The sequence below is a fragment of the Brachyhypopomus gauderio genome, chromosome 7, assembly GCF_052324685.1.
Source record: "Brachyhypopomus gauderio isolate BG-103 chromosome 7, BGAUD_0.2, whole genome shotgun sequence".
Lineage (NCBI taxonomy): Eukaryota > Metazoa > Chordata > Actinopteri > Gymnotiformes > Hypopomidae > Brachyhypopomus > Brachyhypopomus gauderio.
Genome location: NC_135217.1, coordinates 32,685,696 through 32,707,907, shown reverse-complemented (window position 1 = coordinate 32,707,907; position 22,212 = coordinate 32,685,696). Strand labels below are relative to the sequence as shown.

General features: G+C 41.9%; 1 protein-coding gene across 2 annotated transcripts in view; it reads left to right on the top strand.

Moving 5' to 3' along the window:
* Window positions 1-18,944: 18,944 nt before the first annotated feature.
* Window positions 18,945-22,212, top strand: part of LOC143519673 (catenin delta-2-like) — a 174,380-nt gene continuing 171,112 nt past the window's right edge. Inside the window, exon 1 of one of the 2 annotated variants that reach the window (XM_077013349.1) lies at window positions 18,945-19,201. The gene's annotated coding sequence lies outside the window, so the exon portion shown is untranslated. The remainder of the gene's footprint in view (window positions 19,202-22,212) is intronic. The other variant, XM_077013347.1, reaches the window with a different exon arrangement.

Genomic DNA, 22,212 nt, shown 5'->3' with positions numbered 1-22,212 from the left:
TTTTAGGCATGTTAGAAATCTCGACGGGACACATTTTTGGTTCCAAAAAGAGAGCGTGTCCAGGAGAAATGATACATGAATTACTCTAGCTGTAAGTGCAAAGAAGGTGAGTTCACATTTAGATAAATGTAATGGGTAAGACAGATTTTAAAACAAATTTGCAGAGTGTTTAAGTTGGAAAGGCTAAAATGAAATAATAAAATTAAGACAAGATACAGATTGCATAAAAATTGACAGTAAGATAGTGAACAAAAGTCTTAACTGTAAACAATTAAATTAATTAAATGAGAAGGCAAGTCTGAAGATAATAAGATATCAATAGTGTCACTGGTCAGAGTACATTTTTGCTTATAAGAAACATTTTCCTTAAATGACGTGAGTAGTAGTGGCAAGTATTGTTAATTTAAACGTATACTCAGTCATAAGTACTGTAATTGTTATTTAAAGTCAAAGTAGTTATTTATCTAGGAAAAAGATTTCTCAAGTGGTGAGTTACTTCAATGGATCTCATTTAAAATCCCCTGTCACCTTAGTTTCAAATGTAAAAAATTGTTTTAATAATAGTAAGCTTTTGGAAAAATCTTTTACCAGTACGTAAATGCAGCAGAAACCTCAACTCTGTGTCTCCACAGAACTGAGAGGGTGTGTCACATCACATAATGATTGATAGTGAACATAGTACCTGGTAATGTAAACAACCCAGTGTTAGTGGTGGCGATGACACAACAGAAAAAGTGTTTCCAGAGTACTAGCTGATTTGGCCAGTCGTAAAGTGGTTGAACCATGTGCAGGAAAACGTGGTTTTTTTATGAGGATGCTTTTTATGAGGAAATCATTTTATGAAGATGCTTTCAGATTAGTGCGTGGTTTCACTGTACCTTCAGCAAAACTGGACAAAGTTATGTAGAGGATGTTTGTTACTTCTAAACGTGACTGGAATGTTTTTAAAGTCACTTTTGTGCTCCCTGTGTGCCCGTGACCCTCTGGGTCATTTACCTACCAGTTTTTAGACGGTTTGCCGTCTGCTTCAGGTGACTCATGACAGAAGAAGAAGAACAACTTTCTGTGACAGAATGAGAAGAAACAGGTGAGCAGCCCAAGCGCTGCAGGTCAACCTCAAGAACTCTGATTGATACGTGACATTATGAACTGTAAAGTTAGTCCCGCCCAACTTAAACTGTTATTATTATTAAAAAATTATTATTTAAAACTGCTCAACAAAAAAGACCAAAATCATTAATTGCCTGCCGTTTCATCATAAATTATACAGAAAATATACAGATAACAGGTTGAAGATAATCATCAAAATGAGGGGCTTATAAAATCAAAACTGCAGTCTTGATTTAGCATTATGAATTATAATGAAACTTCAAATGATGTACAATCTCCTCATTAAGAAGATTCCTTAATTAAACCTACCGGTAATTAATTAATTCCTCATTAACCTTTTAATTAATTAAACTCCACATAAATGAAACTTGAAGTCGCTGGTTGTGCACATGAAGGAAAAGTGCTTGCATAAGCGCAGGTCCATGTTGAGATATATGATTTATAACATGAGCAGATGCAGATTTGGGGGGCGCAAATATTAATCAGACTAACAGTCAGATTTGTCTGTTTTATGACCCTGTTTTAAATAAGGCGACAACCGTTTGAGGTTCACTGTATTTGTGCTTCATGTACCTGAACTCCCCTTATTCTTTTATGCCAATGTATACGGTTTAAGGAGCCTAAATGTAACAGAGTCACGGTAATACATCACTACCTACCTCCGTTTATACGAAATTGATTAGCTAGCTATCTTAATGTAAAGCTGTGTATTAATTCATTTTGTTTACTTCTAGAATGTCAAACAATTTTTCTCCAACACAAGCGCTGTGCTGATTTATCAAGGCATGGTAACACCTAGCCCTAGCAAGCATACGCTAAGGACTTCTTACTTAATACAGGTTAGATCCCCATTTGCCTCTTTATGGAAGAGATTCAACAAGGTGCTGGAGACATTCCTCATATATTTGGGTCTATATTGACATCAGATCATCACACAGTTGCTGCAGATTTGTCGACTGCGCATCCACGATGCAAATCTTCCATTCCACCACATCTCAGAAGTGGCGTTGGATCCAGTAACAGTGGAGACAATTTGAGTTGACTAATTTGAGTTCAGTGGTTCAGTAAACCGGGTCGAGATGTTTTGATCTTTGTGACATGGAATTACACATGGCTCAAAGTATCAGACGTCATCAGGTGTCCAACCACGTCGTGCCCCAAGCACGCTAAGGTTCAAATTTGCCTTGACATCTGTCCTCAGGCCTGGACACTTCTGTCCATTGTCCATGCAGCTTCGACGATGTCATGTGGAACAGCAGTGCTGTGATTCCCTCACGTTCCAACATTTTGAATAATAATTCAGAAATTGATAAATTCACATAGGGAATTAATAGAATTGAACTTTTACTATAGATCACAGCAAATCATGTCCAGATTGTCAAGAAATGTAGATTCTCCATAAATATGTTAGTGTCACATATTTAGGCCTACTGACTGAGAGATATTTGTTTGGTCATCCGATATTTTTATATGTTGTTGATGAATTTAAAAGGTGCAAAACTATTAAACCAGATGCAGCACAACAGTGGAAAAACACAGAGGTAGTGTGTTCTCTACGAGCAGAAGCAGGCTGTGGTGGGAGGACATGGTACAGTCTAATTAAAACCCATCCATCACAGTTTGACTGCTCTCTCTGCATTAGCAGGCTAGTCTGTCAGGGGACTATTATTTCTGTGTGATTTTAGAGGAATAGAGACACAGGATATCATAAAGATGAGTCACCAAACATGACTGCACTTGTTATGAAATTTGATTATGATTCAGTCACTAAATATTTTCCCACTTTTATAGACATAATGGCATCTTTCTGCGTCATATGATGCACTGGTTGGTTTTGTTGATCATTTGAAATAATGAGTGTAAAGGCAAATTATGTCCTAATGGGAAGAATAGAACAGATTTGTGTGCTCAGGTACAATAAAATGTCATGGTCATTTAGGTATTTTTTTTCTCATTTTATTAATATCTGTATATTAGTGAATTGTTAAACCATATATTTAGTGCACCCATTTAGAAGCAAATACTTCTATATGGTTTATCTGTGTATAATCACAGACCCCATGTGTTGCCATGCAGAGTTGTGTATATTGGGTGGGGATCGCTCTCAGCAGAGCAGTGACAGGTAGTGATATGTTGGTGGGTGTTATGATGAGTGTAGCAGCTGGAGATCTCACATCAGTGGTCTGCAGTCCAAAAATATCCAACCTACACTTTTATGGTAAAAAAAAAAAAAGCCTCATTCCCTTCTTGTGTGCCCTCTAGTTATATCCACTAACATACATGACTGAAAAGTAGTTAAAGTGACTGGTAAAGTGTGTGCTTATTATTAGCTAAAACTTCATGTGACTACAAAATTTGCAGTGAGTGTGTCAGTGATAACTCCCTGAAATTACTACTATTTTCTTTCCAGTGAGAATGTAGCCAATTTTGTCTTTTGTAAATTGATATATTTTGCATGTATGTGTTCACTGAGGTAAGCCTCTGGTCTTTGCCAGTACTGTGACAGATCAGTCACAAAATGGAGCCCAATTTTATGAGAGTTCTACAATTTACTGGTGATCTTGATGATTTATCTAATTATTTGAGTTGAATTTTTTGCAATCTAAAATATACAAGTGTGTTTAAATGACACAAAACCGGATTGAGATTAAGAAACTGTTTTATCTCTAAGGGAATTAAAAAATAATTCTAAAATAAATAATGCAAACTATCTATTGCTAGCATCCAACTACCTGTAACACTTAAAATATATTTTTTGTTGTTGTTGTTGTTGTTTTGGTTTCTTTGGTTGTTGTGTTTGGCCTCTTTTTGTCTCGTTTAGCTTGTTAGCCCGTGTATAAGTACCCCTGTGTTAGTTCCTTGTTAGCCCGTGTATAAGTACCCCTGTGTTACATTTACATTTACGACATTTAGCAGACGCTCTTATCCAGAGCGACTTACAAAGTGCTTTGCTTCTGATCACAGAATACATCCTAGGAAATAGTACAGATAGGCCACTCACTACAGGAGTCAGTATCATTACCTAGTGTTTTGCAAGTTAGACATTTGCCAAGAAGCACAAATAACCATAGACAGACATACAGACATTACATAAAGTGTTAGTTCCTTGTTAGCCCGTGTATAAGTACCCCTGTGTTAGTTCCCGGTTAGCCTGTATATAAGTACCCCTGTGTTAGTTCCTTGTTAGCCCGTATATAAGTACCCCTGTGTTAGTTCCCTGTTAGCCCGTGTATAAGTACCCCTGTGTTAGTTCCGTTAGCCCGTGTATAAGTACCCCTGTGTTAGTTCCCTGTTAGCCCGTGTATAAGTACCCCTGTGTTAGTTCCCTGTTAGCCCGTTTATAAGTACCTCTGTGTTAGTTCCCTGTTAGCCCGTGTAAAAGTACCCCTGTGTTAGTTCCTTGTTAGCCCGTGTATAAGTACCCCTGTGTTAGTTCCCTGTTAGCCCATGTATAAGTACCCCTGTGTTAGTTCCCTGTTAGCCCATGTATAAGTACCCCTGTGTTAGTTCCCTGTTAGCCCATGTATAAGTACCCCTGTGGTTGTCAGTGTTGGCTGGTGTTTGTTAGCATAGTTCCCTCACGCGTATCCACGGCTAGCCTGGTCAGTTTGTTTGGACCGTTGCTCATGTTGATGTCATTGTCTCCTTCTGTTCTGTGTTATGTTCTAGTGTAGTTTTACAGTTCTTGTTTGGTTTTGGTGTACTGTTATTATGTCTCTGCCTCTGCTCCACGCTGAGTCCGTCACCCTGGACTCTTCTTATGACATTTTTCTTCCAAAACGTGACCAACCTGCTTTTTTATTGGAATTTAGAATAGTTTTATGCCTATTTGTTCTAATGTAACCTCTAAGGTTGAATATTGCTGCCTTGTCTGGAAGGATCTCTATGATTTATTATTATTACTATAGGACCTCTATGATATATTATTATTACTATAAGACCTCTTTGAGCAGCACAAGAGTTGCCGTATTCAGAAAGGAACATTTGGTCAGATTTTTTTGGGCTCGCTCAGGTGCCCTTGCCAACGTTTCCCCACAGGTACCGCAAGATATCAAAATAGTGATTTATTTTCTCTCTTTCTCCCAAGCTCCTGAGAGAGATGAACACATCCCCAATGATACACTGCATTTGATTCACACTTCGTATCTTCATAGTGCTTTATTTTTTTTTACTGGGTGCATTTTTTTGCTGTAATATGTGAGCCACGTGGGAGCTCTTACTGCCCAGATAATAATAACATTTTGTTTATTTTACTTTTTACATCACCGCAATATTTAAACCTGCATTACCCTTTAACGTTAACCTTAAATGTTTATCTGTAGTTTTAAAGCAGATAGTAGCAAGTATGCTGTTGTGGTTCCTAAATTTGCCAATCGTACAGTTTATAAGAACACATAACGATGAAGATGCAGACTGCAGTGTTGGTTGAAGAGATGATCTGGTCTCATTCTTTACTGCAGATATGGTTAAGACGTGTTACTGAGACAGAATGCATTCAAGCATACAAAGATCTTGCACAAACAACAGAGGCTACATGTGTCCAGGATAGAACAATGACGAGCAACAAACTAAACAAAACACGAGGACTATATACACTAGGTCTATATACACAGACTAATGAGAAAATAAAGCGGTAAAATAAAAATAAAAGGTAATAATATATAAAGAGGTGACATCAATAACAAAGGGAGGAGAAGCAAGCGAGGAATACAAAGACAAGAGTCACAAGGGAAATGAAAATGAGGAAGTTAAACCAAAACAGGAATCACCATGAAGACAGAACCATTCACTGTTCAATAGATTAAACAAACTGAAATCCATCACTATGCCAGTTGGTTTCATAATGTCCAGTCAACGTTCATGGCAGATTTGAACCAGACTCTGTATTCAAAACTGACTGTCTTGATCAGGAGAATTGAATGAGCTGTCCTGAAGTCGTTCCTACTACAGTCCACCATTTCACCCTGTGTGCATGACGAGGTTGTTGACGGCAGAGTTGACGCAGGAGCTTGGTGAGGGTTACAGACCCATAACGTTCTTATCAAACATCAAACAACATGGCACAAGGTGTCTCCGCCCATTGGTGTGACCCTGGATGAATCTGGTCACCGTGAGAGTTAAACGCAACAGAAGCTAAACCCATATGACGTTCTGTTCTTATTACAGAAGAAAACATGCTCACCTCCCAGTCATCTGGTAATGGTCAAGGTTAAGTGCTCAGTGATAAGGCAGAATATCACTTTACTGATTTGGCCACAAGGTATGCGGGTAAAGAGAGAGAGCCGTCTGCCCTTGTCTGTCTGGAAATGGCAACACGTGTTCATTGTTTTCACATGAGCTTAGCGAGACTTCTTGCATCAGGGGAAGGTGTTGTGGGACTCTGGGCACAGTGGTGACGGACAGTTAGAGGCCCACGAGGCCAGCTGGCCTTGCCATAATCCTATATCTCATTATCCTATATCCCATAATCCTATATTCTTGTGCACCATTTTCATGAGGTGTCTTGTCACATTTGGTTTGAGGGAAAATCCAAAAGTGTTTTTGAATTATGGACATCTCACAGACAAAGGAGATGATATTAGATTCTTGTTTAATTTGTGCACAAAATAATGTGGCAACCAACACCTACGTTCACATGAACGGATGTAAATGTTGCTCGGTTCTTGTTCTCTGCATTTGTAGTCCAACCACAGAGAAGGTTCTAGAGACAAAACCATTTCCCATGCTGCATGTAAAGGGCCCACCAGGCCCCATGCTAGCTGGCAATTCAGACACAATTGTTTTATTATACTGCAGCGCTCATTGAAAAACTCACAGGTGCTCAAGTTAATGTTCCCTCTTGTCTCACTCTCCCAACTGGTCAACGACCTGGAGAAAGTTCTAATCAAACTTTTGCTTCCCAGGATATTTGGGGAGGCTCTTTATGGACCACCTATGACCACGGCAATAACATGATACTATACTATCTGATGAGTCTGAAGAGATCCTTGCTGTTAGATTACAGGGGGCGGGTGCTGTCTAAGTAGTATTGCCAGATTGTTTTTTTCTCTTTCTTTTTTACCCTTACCCTAATCTGATATTAGGCTGGTGATGTCCAAGATGCTGTGGTTTGGTGGAATGGCGGACAGGAGTACAGGAGACCCTCGACCACTGACACCATCTTGTCCAGTCCTAGGTGTTCCTTATTTTTGGGTAGGGATACCGCTGTGACCCTGGTGAATGCGTGTGGCCTGGTGAATGGGTGTGGCCTGGTAAGTCTTTAGCTGATGACACAGCAAAATCTCCATTGTATGAGGAGCGTGTTGCTGTCACGCGACTGTTGTTGAACACAAAGTGGCCCTTGACCTTCTGAGAACTAAAGCAGGTGCCTCAACACCATTTACTGTTTTACTTGGTCGCTTGGTTGATTACTATTATATTACCTGCTGTTGTGTTCCTCATCCTTTGGTGTTGTCTGCTTCTCATGATTGCAGTAGTGAAGTCTGACGGCCCAGGGCCATCAAATCTATGATCAACCCAGCCATTCATTTTCCCCACCAGACTGAGGTTTCATCTGACCCTGGAGGGATTTTACACTCTGTTATTTTTCTGTTAGTTTAAAAGAGGGCCCAGTAATAATTGGATTGCCCATGGCCCACCAATCCAATGAGTCACTCTGTCTGCTCCCCTGACCTCTAGTGCTACTCCATGTCATGATATAGTTCCCCTCTGACCTAAAGTAAATATCTGAGTAATCACACAGTGAAAAGTGTTACTAAGAAGCAACAACATTCAAGTTCTTCACGATTATTTTGTTACTAAAATAGTCATGGTCTTGTGCAGTCATGGCCAGCCTAGGGCTGCCCACCGCTCTGGGCATGTGTGCACCACAGCCCCCTAGTAATCACTAGTGTGTGTGTGTGTGTGTGTGTGTGTGTGTGTGTGTGTGTGTGTGTGTGTGTGTGTGTGTGTGTGTGTGTGTGTGTGTGTGTGTTATAACTGCACAGATGGGTAAATGCGGAGGACAAATTTCGATTGGGGTGTAAATTCACAATTGACAAATATGGCACATTTAATTTAATTTTAAAATCAAAACTGGGTTTATTGAGATAATAAGAAGTAGATGGAAGTGGTTATTGTAATATGATTGGCTTGAAAATGTGTTGCATGATTTTGTGTAAACAGCCCATGTTGGTTTACGCAGAGCTGTGGAATTGTTAGAAACAGCAGGTTCTCTGCTGTTTGTACATTTAACTAGCAAAAATTACAAATTAAAATAATGAGAAATTATGTTGAACTTAACGTCAAATGATTAAGTTGTGTATTACCACACCTTTAACATTTCAAACAGCATCTCAGATCACATTCTGATGCCAGTTCTACTTCACAGGTTTATATTTTTCAAGCTGTTTCTGGGTTTCTCTGTTTGAAATAGTCTACAACATACTCCAATACTGCACATAGTACATACTGTATACTGCACACAGTATATACAGTATACTGGTCCCGTGGTAGTATATGTAAGGCAAGGTATGATTCAGGGTCTCTGATCATCAATCAAAACACTCTGACATTCTGTTCATCCCCTTCTGTGTGTGTCTGCCCCTCAGTCAGAACTTCTCTTTTCCTTCTCTCTCTCCCTGTCTCTCTCAAACATTTCCACTACCCCTACATCCAGTCCACTGTGCCTCCTCTCCTGATAATGACAACACCAAACATACATGTTTTATTACCCTTAGCCAATTGTCTTAACACAACCATTGATAAGCGATGCTGTTTATGGCTCTGTCGAGGCAAACAAAGCCAGAGGGGTTCTGGTCCTCATCAGAGCTGTTGGTGCGAGAACGCTCACACTGACCAGATCCACGTTTCACTGTCTAATGAATGTAGTCTATCTTCACCAGAGGGCACACGAGGTAGCGGGCCCTGCGTCTGTAGCATCTGTGTGAGGAGTATCTGTGCTCCTCAAGAGCGCGGAGCACACACACCTGGAGAGAGACACCTGAGGGGACTGGGAGGATTTGACCCAGATGCCTGGAGACCCCACTGGAGGTGGTGGCTGGTCAGGGTGGAGAGACTCACCAGGAGAATCTCCTGCCTGGAGCCGGCCGGCCTGCCACATCCATAATAACTCTACAGCAAGGCAGGTCAAGTGGCAGCTTCTCCAACAGCTCGTATCTCTCCGGCTCATCCAGCAGGTCAGTGAAGGCCCTTCAGCAGCAGGGACCTGCTGGTGGTGTTCAGGACCATCCATCCAGTTTTGGGCCCTGAATGCCTTTAGCATCACTGAATCCTCCATGACTCACTGCATTCCTAAAAGGTTGTGATGAAATGAGAAGAATGAAAGCGTGGGCAGTGTTTGGAAATGAAAACACTTTAATCTGGATTAAAAGTGTTAACATGTAAAACACAACAATGTAAACAGGAAAGTAACAACATTTCTCTAAATAAGCAGGAACAGACGATCGCGGGTAAACACTGCCAACAATAACACTGGGAAAAGAGACAATACACCTTAGTTAACAAAGAGGTTAACAATACACAGACGAGAGTGATAGCGAGGATGTTGTGACCATGAGAGGGAGTGACAAAAGAAATACGGACAGAAAAAACACCGGAAGCCACATGGCTAGTCCATCATTTTTATGTGGACATTGAGCAGAATAGCAAAGTGCAATACAAAACCCGTGAAGGTGGCCACAAAGTGTTATTGTGCAATTTCAGCAGGAGCGACTCCACTTGAACAGTGCCAGTTCCAGTGCCAGTGCCAGTGCCGGGGACTCGTGCAGCTTGTGGGAGGGATGACGGTGAGAGGGATGTGGGAAGCTTGTCTTTGTTCAGGCGGATTATGTCCTGGGGGTAGAAGCCGCTCGCATGTCCACATGTATGGAATGTCCGGGTTTCCTTGTGAAGGGAAATGCAACAGAATGAACGCACACGTGGTCAGTCACGAATGCCCCGCCTCTCTTTAATGGGCCGGTGGGCGGCTGACAGACTGTCGTTGCTTCAGCACTTCGACGATGCGCGGTAACAGTGGGCGTGTGAGGTGGCAGAGATGGTCCAGACAGAAGTTTCTGTGTAGATCTGAGGAAGCAGACCAGAAGTTTCTGGACACCTTAAAAAATTACGTAGCACCCATTTATGTATAGAGTAATGTTCTTTAGCCCACAAAACACTACAGCTGTGGTTGGACACGCCCCTTTTCATCGATTCTTCCCCAAGTCCGACTCGTTGGGGTTTGCTGTTGTGGTTTTGTGTGTGTGTGTGTGTGTGTCTCACTCTGTTGACGCTCCTCCCATGTTAATCGGTTATATGTCACACCTGTCCGTTGTTATCATATTAGTCAGAGTTTAAATGTAATGGCCAGTCTTGCGTCTGTCTTTGTCGGTGTTTAACTGTAGATCTGTCCGTTGTGCACCTGCCTGTGAGCTGATACTGACTGCGCTGTTTTCATCGTTTATTGTTTGCCGTTGTGTTTTGCTTTCGTTTTCTTTACATAAACGATCCCTTTGTGCGCGACTCGCATCCACAACCTGCTTCAAGTGAGAGTCAAGAGAGTTTATTGTCATGTGCACAAGTTTCCAAGTACAATGAAATTCTTTCTTTGCCCCCACGCCAAGAATGCCAAATACAACATTATAAGATAAAGTGCAGCGCAAAGATAAATACAAGAGATACACACCTAACAACCAAAGCTAAGGTAAGCTATGTAAGAAAGCTATTGGTATTATAACATGATTTACAAGATGGTACAAATTTCTGCATTAGTATTTACAAGGTGAATTTGTGCAATAATGGCATAGCATGTATTGGGCAGCAGTAATGTGCAAATGGTCATGAGGTGAGAAATGGTTGTTTCTGGTTCACAAGTCTGATGGCATTAGGGGGGAAAAGAGTTCTTTAATCTTACACTTAACACTCCTTTACCTCCGGCCTGAAGGTAGTAGTGTAAACAGTCCATGTTGGGGGTGGGTGGGGTCTTTGAGGATGGTGGCAGTTCTCCTGAGGGTTCTGCTCTGCAGAGAGGGCAGTGAAGGCCTGGTGATCTTCTCCACAGTCTTCACCACTCTCTGCAGAGAGGGCCGTGAGGTCCTGGTGATCTTCTCCGCAGTCTTCACCACTCTCTGCAGAGAGGGCCGTGAGGTCCTGGTGATCTTCTCCACAGTCTTCACCACTCTCTGCAGGCCTTTGCAGTCCATCGCAGTCGTGTTGCCGTACCACGTGGTGATATAGCTGGTCAGGAGGCTCTCGATGATGCAGTTGTAGAAATGTCTGAGGACTTTAGAGGACATCCCAAACTTCCTCAACCTCCTCAGAAAGTTTAGCCACTGTTGAGCCTTTTTTACCTTTACCTTCAGCCTCCTAATGCCACGATAGCAAGTTTCACTTTAATTTTGCCATCATTTTTTTTATTTATTAATGAGTGGTATCCACAACCATAGATATTAAGTTTTTGTTTATTTAACATAGTTTTCTGTGTAACAGTAAGTATGAAATGCAGCTGGAGAAAGATCATAATTCATACATTGAGGAAGCGTGGTAGAACAAACTGTATGAAGGCTGGTAGCAAGATCACCATGCACATTAATTAAACTAACAAGAAAACAACACCTGCCAGCAAGAAAATGAATACGATACATTCTAGCTGTTTAGCATCTCAGATGTCTGTTTAACTGACACCAGGCATCATTATACACACTGAAAAATGTAGGTGAGATGATGCATTTTAGTTTATAGATTAGTTACTTTAGTTTATGGATTAATGTGCTCGTTTTTAAGACATTTTCCTTGCCTTTTAACTCTCCATCCAAATACGAGTCTGGGCAGACTGGCCATGTGCTACCTCTGGTTCTGTTACTGGAACAGCCCTCAACAGTTGTAAACACCCGTGGCTGAATGCCACTTATTTGTTAAATGTCATGCTCGTTTGACCATTGCTTTAAGGCAGACCCATCTGTGAACTGGACAACATGGGAAACTATGTGGGAAACACTGGGAAAGTTCTGCCTTTTCTGTTTAATGACACTGATTTTCATTTCCACTGAATGGTATTTAATTTGCTGCAGTTCATGGATCATTACAAACAAAACGGTGTTCATGGATATGTTTCTCATCCCAGATGAATTCTTCTCATTACTTGGTTGAAACAGTATATTTTAATGAGGCTTTAAGTGTGTGCATGCAAATGTTTTATGGCACAGAACAATATTGTCTATTGTGGGGGGTTTTTTGAGGGTTTTTTTTTTTCCCCTCATTATCGTCACCCAACATCCGTGTGACGGGGACCACCACCACTTCCGAGTCTTGCTAAGACTTAGCAGGGTTGCACCAGCTCTCCCCATGTTCAAACAGGAGCTCTGGGGAAACCAGGACCTCACATTCGACTGTCCGCTTGGGTCCGAGGAGGTCGACCCAAAAGTCGACTGCTATGAGGAGACATGCTCTCCTAAAATGTCTGGCTCTTTACCATGCTGTGACATTGCCCTAATCTCACACTGCATGATGAAAGAACTCATTTAGTGGGTCCTGGCAGAGTGACAGCCTCTTGTGTTCCAGACTGTCTTGTCCCTGTGAAAAGGAGACTTTGCTGGGCCAGGAGACATTACACTGGGGGACGCATGGCGTCTAGAGACATCTGTGGACACCCCCCAGTGAGGAATGAGCACAGTCAGCATCACTCCTGCCGGTGAAGACAGTGGGCTGGGTGGGAGGGGTTGCCCGGGCAGCACACACACAGGCTGCCCCCCCCCCACAGTTTCATCTGAGCTACATGAGTGGCCAGGACCCTTGAGTTATGGGTCATGCACTGGGAGTGGAGCCAGTGGGAGGGGGGACAGGGGCATTCTAAGGACTCCCAGGATCTCGTGTCTCTCCACAGCGCCGCAAAGGTTTTTGTTCAGTTAAAGATTAATGTTTGAATAGTTTGCTTTGTGTTTGTTTCGTTCAGTTTGGTTTTGTCTTTCTTTTTGTTAAGGATGAGTGTTTTACAATAGTCACCATCACCATGGTCTGTGTTAATTCCCCCACAACCCCATTTAGTATCGTTTCCCTTTCCAGCTTTGTTCTTGTGTGTGAATCCTTCGAAAGACAACGTTTTGAATAAAGACATTTGATATGGAACAGAAATGGCGTTCTCCTCTTCTTCTGCACCAGTGCTACAGTATGCTTCCTTGATCATTGGCTTTGCTCTCGAGAACATAATATCCTTCTGCTAGAAACGTAGAGTGCTGACTCTACATCCTGCTGATCCTGAACAGCAAGAAGCCTTTTAATGACATTCTGAGTCACTGCCAAAGTTTGCTGGATTGAATTCCAGCAGCTACACACTCATATAGCAATAAACACAGAATCCACTGGCTTTGCATGTAATTCTGTCTAGCATAGCCATGAAAGAATGCTTTCCTGCGTGTACAAGATGAATTAAAGAGAAACTGAAGGGGGAAAAATGGGTTACCGTAAGAATGACCAAAGTTGGCCCATGTGGGCGTAATGGGTTACACCTACGATACTTTGACGTCAAATCCAGGGCCTTACTACTCCATCTAGTGGTTATTTATTAATGAACAAGCTTCCATGCCCTAGTTCAGTGGTTCCCAAAGTGGGGGGCGCGCCCCCTAGGTGGGGCGCGGAGCTATTGCAGGGGGGGCGCGGAGCTTGGAAGTAAAACGGGATGCACCGATTCCGATATTAATATCTGAAACAATTCTAGATCGGGTATCGGTGACAATGTGACCGATCCATAAAAACAGATCTATTCAGTCTAATTCTATGCTTGTATTGCTTGCTTTTCGGAGTTAGTTCAACCTTAAATATCCACTCTGTCCCGGATAGAAGTGAACCTGGACAGTTAACAGTGAACAGTTAACAGTGAAACGCGAAGCACACAGAGGAGAGGTGAATCACTGACTCGTACTCGCGCTGGTGCTATTCCACTTAGTCCGTTTATTTGCTGGTTGACCAAATTAAACCTGGGCTCCAGCACTACTTGACTGTTCATACATGAACTGGTGAGTTGCCCAAAGCTCATTGAATGCGTTACTTACAGAAATGAAATAATGATAAAATAAAGAGCAGTGGTCTGAGTCAACAATATTCCATACGCGCACTCAACTCGCTCCCTTAAAGAGACAGTACACATATTTCTGGCCGTTACATGCTTTGTGCTCTGCGTGATGTCTGCGCTTGCAAACTAGCCGCATATGAATTGCTGTTTCTCTTATTTCATCTCCTTATTTATTTTAAATTATATTTAGAATTCTTGAACCATTTAAAAGGTTTCTTGCAGTTTATTTTTTTCATGTTTGACCAAAGTTGTGAACCTATTGTTTTTGTAAGTTTCAGGTTCTTTGGTATTATTTATTTTACATTCAATGTTATATTCATAATTGCACTGACTGAACAAATGCAAGTTGTGTTGTTTTTACATGTTTTGTGTGTGTTTAAGTGTGCTATACTGGTACAGAGTTTTCAATAAACTTCTAATTCAGTATGTCTGTGTTTAAAAAAAAAAAATGTTTTAAGTCGATTCAGCACAGTTTTACTCTATCGCCGATACTAAGCCTCAGATATCTGAATCGGTATCGGAAGTGAAAAACGTGAATCGGTACATCCCTAATCAATATGGGGGGGGGGGGGGGGGGGGGCGCAAAAATATTCTCATCTACTAAAGGGGGGCACGGCAGAAAAAGTTTGGGAACCACTGCCCTAGTTGAACATGGTTAGGTATTTTTCTTTTTCATCGTCATATTGTTTAAAAAGGTGCCATTTTAATACAGCAAGTACGCAAAATGTTTTGCACTTCCTGTGAGCAAGTACAATATCATCAACCAGCTAAGGCTTAGTTTCTTTCTTTTCATTGACATTCATCAACATACAGAAATTGTGCATGAGATGAGACTAGCCCTGCAACAAATGGCCTGTTCTTCACCCGTTTGCTTTTGTGCTCAGGTATTGGTTGTTTTGAGAGTTCCTTGTATAACGTATAATGTCCTGGTTGTATTCTCTATGCGTTTTATATTTGAAATCAACACGGCAAGCTCAGGATTTTTGATATCTAAAAAAAATTGATGAATTGTGTTGTCTTAATTTGTAATCATCATGAGTAACTAAATTCCTCAGAATTGATCCCCTTGGAATACCACAAGAATTTTGACAGACCTGGTACTCCTACAGTAAATATACCAAATGACTTTTAGCTGACAACAGAAAAATCTGTGAAACTGATGTGTCCTAGTTTCTATTTGTCTGTTTGTTTTCTCAGCACGAAGTTTGTACAAACCTCTAACATGGCATAAATGCGTCATGAATTTCAGCCATTCGATTTATTCATGTAGTAAACACAAGCATATGTTGTGTAGTTCCGCCTGAATAACCGTGTTCCCCCCATCACATTATTGCTGACACACACCATTGTGGGTCTTCAGAAGGTCAGATCAAAGTTGAAAACACTGAACACATTCGCTAACATAATTAGTCACCAGAGACCAGGTTGGACAGCACAAACTTGCACATCTGACAACACATGCGGTGATACAATTAGCAGGGTGTAAGGAGAGCCCTGCAGTCATGAACCATTTAACACGCTAGGCAAAAGCTCAGCGTTTGCATCACGTTGTTTCTCTTCCACTTCCAGCAGATGTGGCTGGTTATGAAATGTTAGACAAGAATAAAACCTGCTGTGAAAGGAAGCTTCACAACCCAACGGATGTTCCATGACAAACCCCATGATGCCAGGAGAGACGGTCGCTGGTTATGTGGACCTTCACGACTCTTGATTTAAAATCTGACAGTTAACCCTCCAGGTCTGTTGCTGGACATTACCCTCCTGGTAGTGTCGGGTGTTTTCAGTGGGAATCCACTGTGCCAGGACATTTTTGCTCACTTGGCTGGCTGAAATCTTGGTTTTAAGTTCTACCCTGAAGGTATTCCTGTCAAAATTTTTAAATATGATATGAAGCATAACAGTCACAGTCATACATCTTTCATGCAGTTTGCAAGCTATGTTCATGTGTATACCCTGTTTTACCGTAGACCTTGGGGTTTACAAAGTGTATAAATGCAAGAATTAAAATAAATTACTCATTAGAAAACTATTATTTATATTCAGACATGTAAAATGCTGAACATCATATGACCACCCAGGGTAAACTTCAACACATTTGTGAAAAGTCAAAATGTAGTTATATATAACTGGGTATAACTTTGTCCAATGTTGACAAATTTTGTATAGCAAAAATTAAAATGAAAAAGTTTTTCATCCACTGAAACATATAATGACTTCCTGGAGTGTTCAAAAATTAATCATGAGTTAAAATCAAGCATGACACAGTTGTGCATTGGAATGTAAACTGTCTTGTTGTCTTCAGCAAAAAAATACTACAATCTCGAAACATTGTACGCATATGGTTCAAAATTGTAGGAGACAAATTAGGGAAAGAGCAGGCAGAGACCTGAGATGTGAGGCCAGGGCTGAGACTGTACCAGTCTGAGACCGCACCAGTCTGAGACCGTACCAGTCTGGGCAGCAGTGCTACGGCTCCAATACTGCAGGCTTCCTCCCTGTCTCTCAGGCACAATGTGACGCACCAAAGAACAGGACAGGACGTTCTGCAGGTAAACAGCTTTTAGCTCCAACGTGTTCTCTTGACTGATTCAACAGGCTGGTTTTACCCATAATCCTGCTGACGCAAAGATATCCCAGCTAGTAGTCACTGACTACACTGTGTGAATTAGCTTGGCTGTTCCACCATTGTGCCAAACACCCCTATTAATTGTGAACATTGCACTCCAGTAATTTCTTCTTCTAAGGATCAAACGACATACAGATGGTTATCAAAGTGCATTGTGGGTTTGGTTTACGGACGCATGCGAGCACACGAGTGGCAGGACAAGGCCCTGAACACGTGCACTAAAGAGCGGGGTAATTGGTCCACATGACCTAGGTGCTTCAGAACACGCTTCACATCTGAAATTGCATCTAGAACAATCTAGAACCCAGAACTGGACTTTTTTTGGAAGAACACTGTCCTATCAGACATTACTTTTTATTTCAGCCAGAGTCTTTTGTTCAACCTGGAGCTCATTCATCCTGAAGCTCAGAGCTGCGAGGCAGGAACCTTCAGCTGTGCTGGTCCCTTCTGCATGTTTGCAAACTTCATCGCCACGACTTGCACACGTTGACCACAGACTTCCACACAAGCAGGGGTCTGGTTTCCAGTGCTCGATGATTACCCGAGGATATTCAGGCCCTGGTCTGTGAAATCTGCTTCCTGCCAGCCTGCCTTCCTGGAGCTTGTTTGTTTGTTCCTTTATAAAACGACTGTAGAATATTATCCTTTGGATATGCAGGATGAGTTCAGATGTTTGACATGTACAGTCAGTAATGTAGGGGTGATCATTTGATCATGTTTTAAAAGCTTGCATATGGCAAGAATTTTTTTTTCCACCAAGTAATTTTAATGTAATCTAACACATTTTTGATGGCTGAATCCAATAATCATTCCATTGGCAAGGCTACATGTTTTCTGTGTCCACTTCAGTATGTCAGACGTCATTTGCATTTCTAGAGCATTGCTTAAATGTTCTCAGTCATACAATTCTCGAGTCTCTTTATTTTAAGTAGTTATAACTTCAAGGCTTAAAATCAATCTCAACAAACCTTGGTGAAGTCCAGGTTCAATCACGTCAGCCTCATTTCATGCAACCACGTACGTTTTAAAATAAACGAATGCATCGTTGTTTCCACGTGCTGTCATTTGAACACTCGTTTCCATTTGCAGCATCTGTTTTAATCAGGTAGGTAAAAAGAACCCAGTTTGAAGGCTGCATCAAACCCAAGTCACGTTATTGATGTAATATTGACAGAAAAGTTAGGAACGTTCACTACTGGTTACAAGCAAAATGGACAGCATGAGCTGTCGACTCGTTGAATTTGTAAGCTAGTGAAAACCAAGATGGCTAAATAGACAGAAAGTTGTGTTCTGGACTAATAGGTAGCGACGGGGCCAAAGCGGTTTTGAGGTCAGACGCTGTTTGAAATGAGACCATATGCTTGGTTCTGTTAACGCCGGGAAGCACACAAACTGGATCTGATCCATGAGGGAAACGGGCATCCAGCAGCTGCACCTCCACATGATGAACAGCAGGGGGCGTTTCTCCATTAGAAACGAGGTAAGAGGATGAAGTAATGCCGTGAGGAGCCTCGCGCGGGGAGAACAATGGAAGGTCTGCAGAAAGTCTTTCTGTGTCTGGATCCTCACGACTATCCCAGCACAGATCTGGTCATTAACCGTGAACAGTAAAGGTTATGTCTATTTTTGAATAGTGATCGAAGAAGGAGGATAAAGTGAATTATCATTTGATGAAGAAATATATATAATTTATTTTACACTGTTAGAAATGCACTCACTGTCAACGGGGGTGTAACACAAAGGGCATTTGTACAGACAAGTGGGGTAAAAGAATGATGTCACCACAACTGAAGGCAGTTCGCTACAATAATGCAGCGAACAGCTTGTTTGACATAATACAACAATGAACAATTAGGGCTCAATAAAGTCAATATACTAAACGAGGCAAACTGCATGTGAATTAGGTTTGTAAGTGGTTGTTAGAATTTTAAAGCCTGACAAAACAAAAAAAAAAACCCAGCTTGCTTTAATTCTCAGGCTGTCTATCCTTAGTTCACATGTAAGAGAACATTCGTAGACATGAGCTAATTATTGCGATCATAGATGGACTTTTCTCTAGTCTTTCTGATGGCGATTCCACCCGAGCCTTTGGAGCAACCTCCCTCCCACCCAGGGACACAGCCACAGAACAGGTGCCGAGAAGGACCTCCAACCCTCCAGGAGATGTCGCTCCTCGCTCTGCGGTGCTGGTTCCGTGTGCATGTGGGTGCGCACGGAGAGGCTGGACCACCGCTGTTCCTCTCCTGTTCCTCCTGCTCCTCACAGCCATCCCGGCTCGCCCTGTGCAGGCGCTGATCTCTCTCTCTTCCAGCGGATGGTTTACTTCCCAACCCTCGTTGGGGCATGAAAGCACAATCCTTTTGCGGCGGAACCTGGGACTGAGAGTGGGGGAGAGGAGCGCGTTTTCCCGTGGACCTCATTCGGTGAGTGCGATGTCATCCGGTCCTCTCCCTGGTCCACCTTGTGGTTCAGCGTGATAGCGCTTTATTGCCGGGGATATCTAGTGTTTGAGGATGATTTTCTTTAATGTAAGGTTGGAAAAAAGTATAGTCGTGTAGACATATTTACTAGTTCATCCAGCGTTGGTCAGAATAACGAATGCAAACGTGACAATTTGGAAGATTCCGATAGGTCGAAATAAACGTGGGTTTACATTTTTTGGCAGCGTAGACCGTTTTTGACTTCGCTGTCCATTCAGTCGAATTTCAATCCGGTTCTGAATAGATACTGAACACGCAAACATCAGTAGTGCTGCCAACCCGACTTCATTATTCTCACTCTGCAGCTAAATGATGGGAGAGCGTAAGGTAAAGGTTCATGAGGATGCACTCCACAAACCCACACACCAGCTCCCATTTCTCGGGACTTTGCAGAGTGTGCAAGTTCTATAAACCGTTTAATACACAGCGGCAACGCGATTTATTGTCAGGAGAGCCTATTTAAAAGTTCCGTCTGTCTGCTGTGACTGTGGTGTTGGACAATGAGCACCGATTACAGCACGTTTTGAAAAAACTACTGCTAGGAAATAAAGAAAGAAAAGAAAAAGTGACACAAAGAAACGCCCTAAACGTGTTTCCCTGTGGGTCCTGGACAGTCTGCCATTTCAGCACATCAAGATCACTTAATAAGCCCGTTCAGAAATTGTGTTCTTGGTTATTGACTGCAGGTTTGAAGCCCATCGGTTGCTGTATGTTGAGCTCCGTTACACGTGAGAACATGCCCATAGGTTGCCGGCTACAATGTTAGTGTGTCTAGGTTTATTTTTGTGGATATTGGTAACATGGAACTGTGTCTCGCACCAAAAGTCTAATTTAAATCAAGAGACCATCATCCCTGTGTATTAACTTTAAGAAGGTCTGCTCTTCATGTCTTCATATGGGCTTTTGCATGAGATGGTTGGTGACAGCTCCTGGTTGTTCAAGAGGCTGGTTGCTGTGTAGGCAGTGCTGGTGGACAGGTGATACTGGACTCATTGATCCAAGGGGCAGTCGGTTTGGGAGGGGAGATTGATTGGTTTACACAACTGTAACACATCTATGGGGGAATTGAGTGACTTAAGTATGTGATCAAGTTCAAGGAGATGCAAAAAAAAAAAAGCCTAACCAGCTGGTGTCAGATATGACGCGCATGGTCTCCTTGTCCATATGAAATGCGCAGCGCGTGGCGGTGTGACGGCTCCATTACGTCAGTGAAGCTGTGTCAAAGTGCCACAAAGCCAGTACAGTGGAGGGAGTCCAAAGAACCGGCCCCGTCCTCTCTCCCATTCACATCATTCCGTGCCAGACGACTTGGTCAGATTGTGTTTTGGGTAATTGTCATCGTAGCTTCTGGTGTGGTTAAGTCGGCTGCCAAAAAAGCACTTTTATCCCCCATTGTCTCCATTGTCTTCCACACCGTCACGTCTCCGCCAGGAAAATCGCCACGTGTTCAAGGACGAGGCAACTGGCGAGTTTCTCCCAGAGTTTTGCCGAGCTACATGAACAGATGTAATTCATGCACATCCCTCAGACCGCTGTTGGTGGGAAACGGGCCAATTTGTGTCCGGGTCACCAGGAATGCTTACACGTTTCTGGATTAAACAACAAATTCGCAACACGTCGCGCACTGATGTAATTGGCCTCAGTAGTCCAAATATGTTTCAGCAACTTGGGCAGTTATTATGGTCAGCCACTGTTGCGGCTGTCACATTACCCTGTTTTAAATTAGTAATTAGTTTCGTTATTAAGGGCTCCAGAGGCTAACCGAAGGGGAAGATGATGACCTGTTAATTAAAAGTATACCACCATACTTTTTCATGTCATGAATGATTATTTCCATGAAACTCCAGGTAATAGTGATGACAAATTCTTTTTACATTTTAGATCTACAGTATATACAGAAATGTATATGTGCATATTGAGAACATTTGAGACATGTAAGCTAAAGGTTAGAAATGTCTTAATGGGGGACGTCCCTTGACATCTCTTGCTAACAAGCGTTATCCATTGGTTAACAAACAAATTTTTCAAATTTAGTGCATCTCTTGCTGTCTTTCTTGGGTTTGAAGTGAGATCATGCTTACAGAGAGAGAGAGAGAGAGAGAGAGAGAGAGAGAGAGAGAGAGAGTTCAGTGCATGGTTAGGCACCCAAAGAGTTAATGACATGGTGACCTTTACTGAGCTCTGAATGGTCCTTTCATTAATCGGCCATAATTGACACACATACACTGAATTGAAAATGCCGACTATAAAATATGCCTCAGTAGCCCAATCAGATCTGTAATATTCATGTTTGTTTATCCACATGTCTTTTCACTGGAATAAAAGCTCCTTTGTCTTGCTGAATAAAGTAATTACAACTCGTAGATTGTAAGGGCAGTGTTTACCAAGCTTGCATTTGAGAGTTAGCATCACACTATTGGTATAAAGGCCATTTCATATGGAAATAATATGGATAGCACAACAGTATGAAAACATTTCATTTTGGTTCCTTAATCTTTTATTGTAGTTGGTTCAGTTTGTTTGCACATTATGGAAAGATCACGGCATTATGTAGGCATCTGTGTCTGTTTATCACATCTCTGATAGGCTATTCTCGCTGGGCTTACAGCATGGCATGGTTTCTGACCCTAACAGAGACCTCACAGTGAATACTTTCCTCACTGGCTTAAATAAAACTTTGCTTAAAAATGATGGAAAGTATGCACAACATAAAAAGTGTTTCACATTGCAAAACCTGGAAGAGTTCATTGTATGTAGATAAAGAGGGCAGCTAACAACCTTCAATGAAATTTAATGAAATGGGCAGCTAACAACCTTCAATGAAAATTCAATGAAATTGGCAGCTAACAACTTTTACCTTGGCTTTGAATCACAAAGCAGCTTTAGATGCCAGATTCCATCATGGCTGAGGGACTTCCATTTCTGAGGATTGTTTTATGAAAGCTGTATGAGAC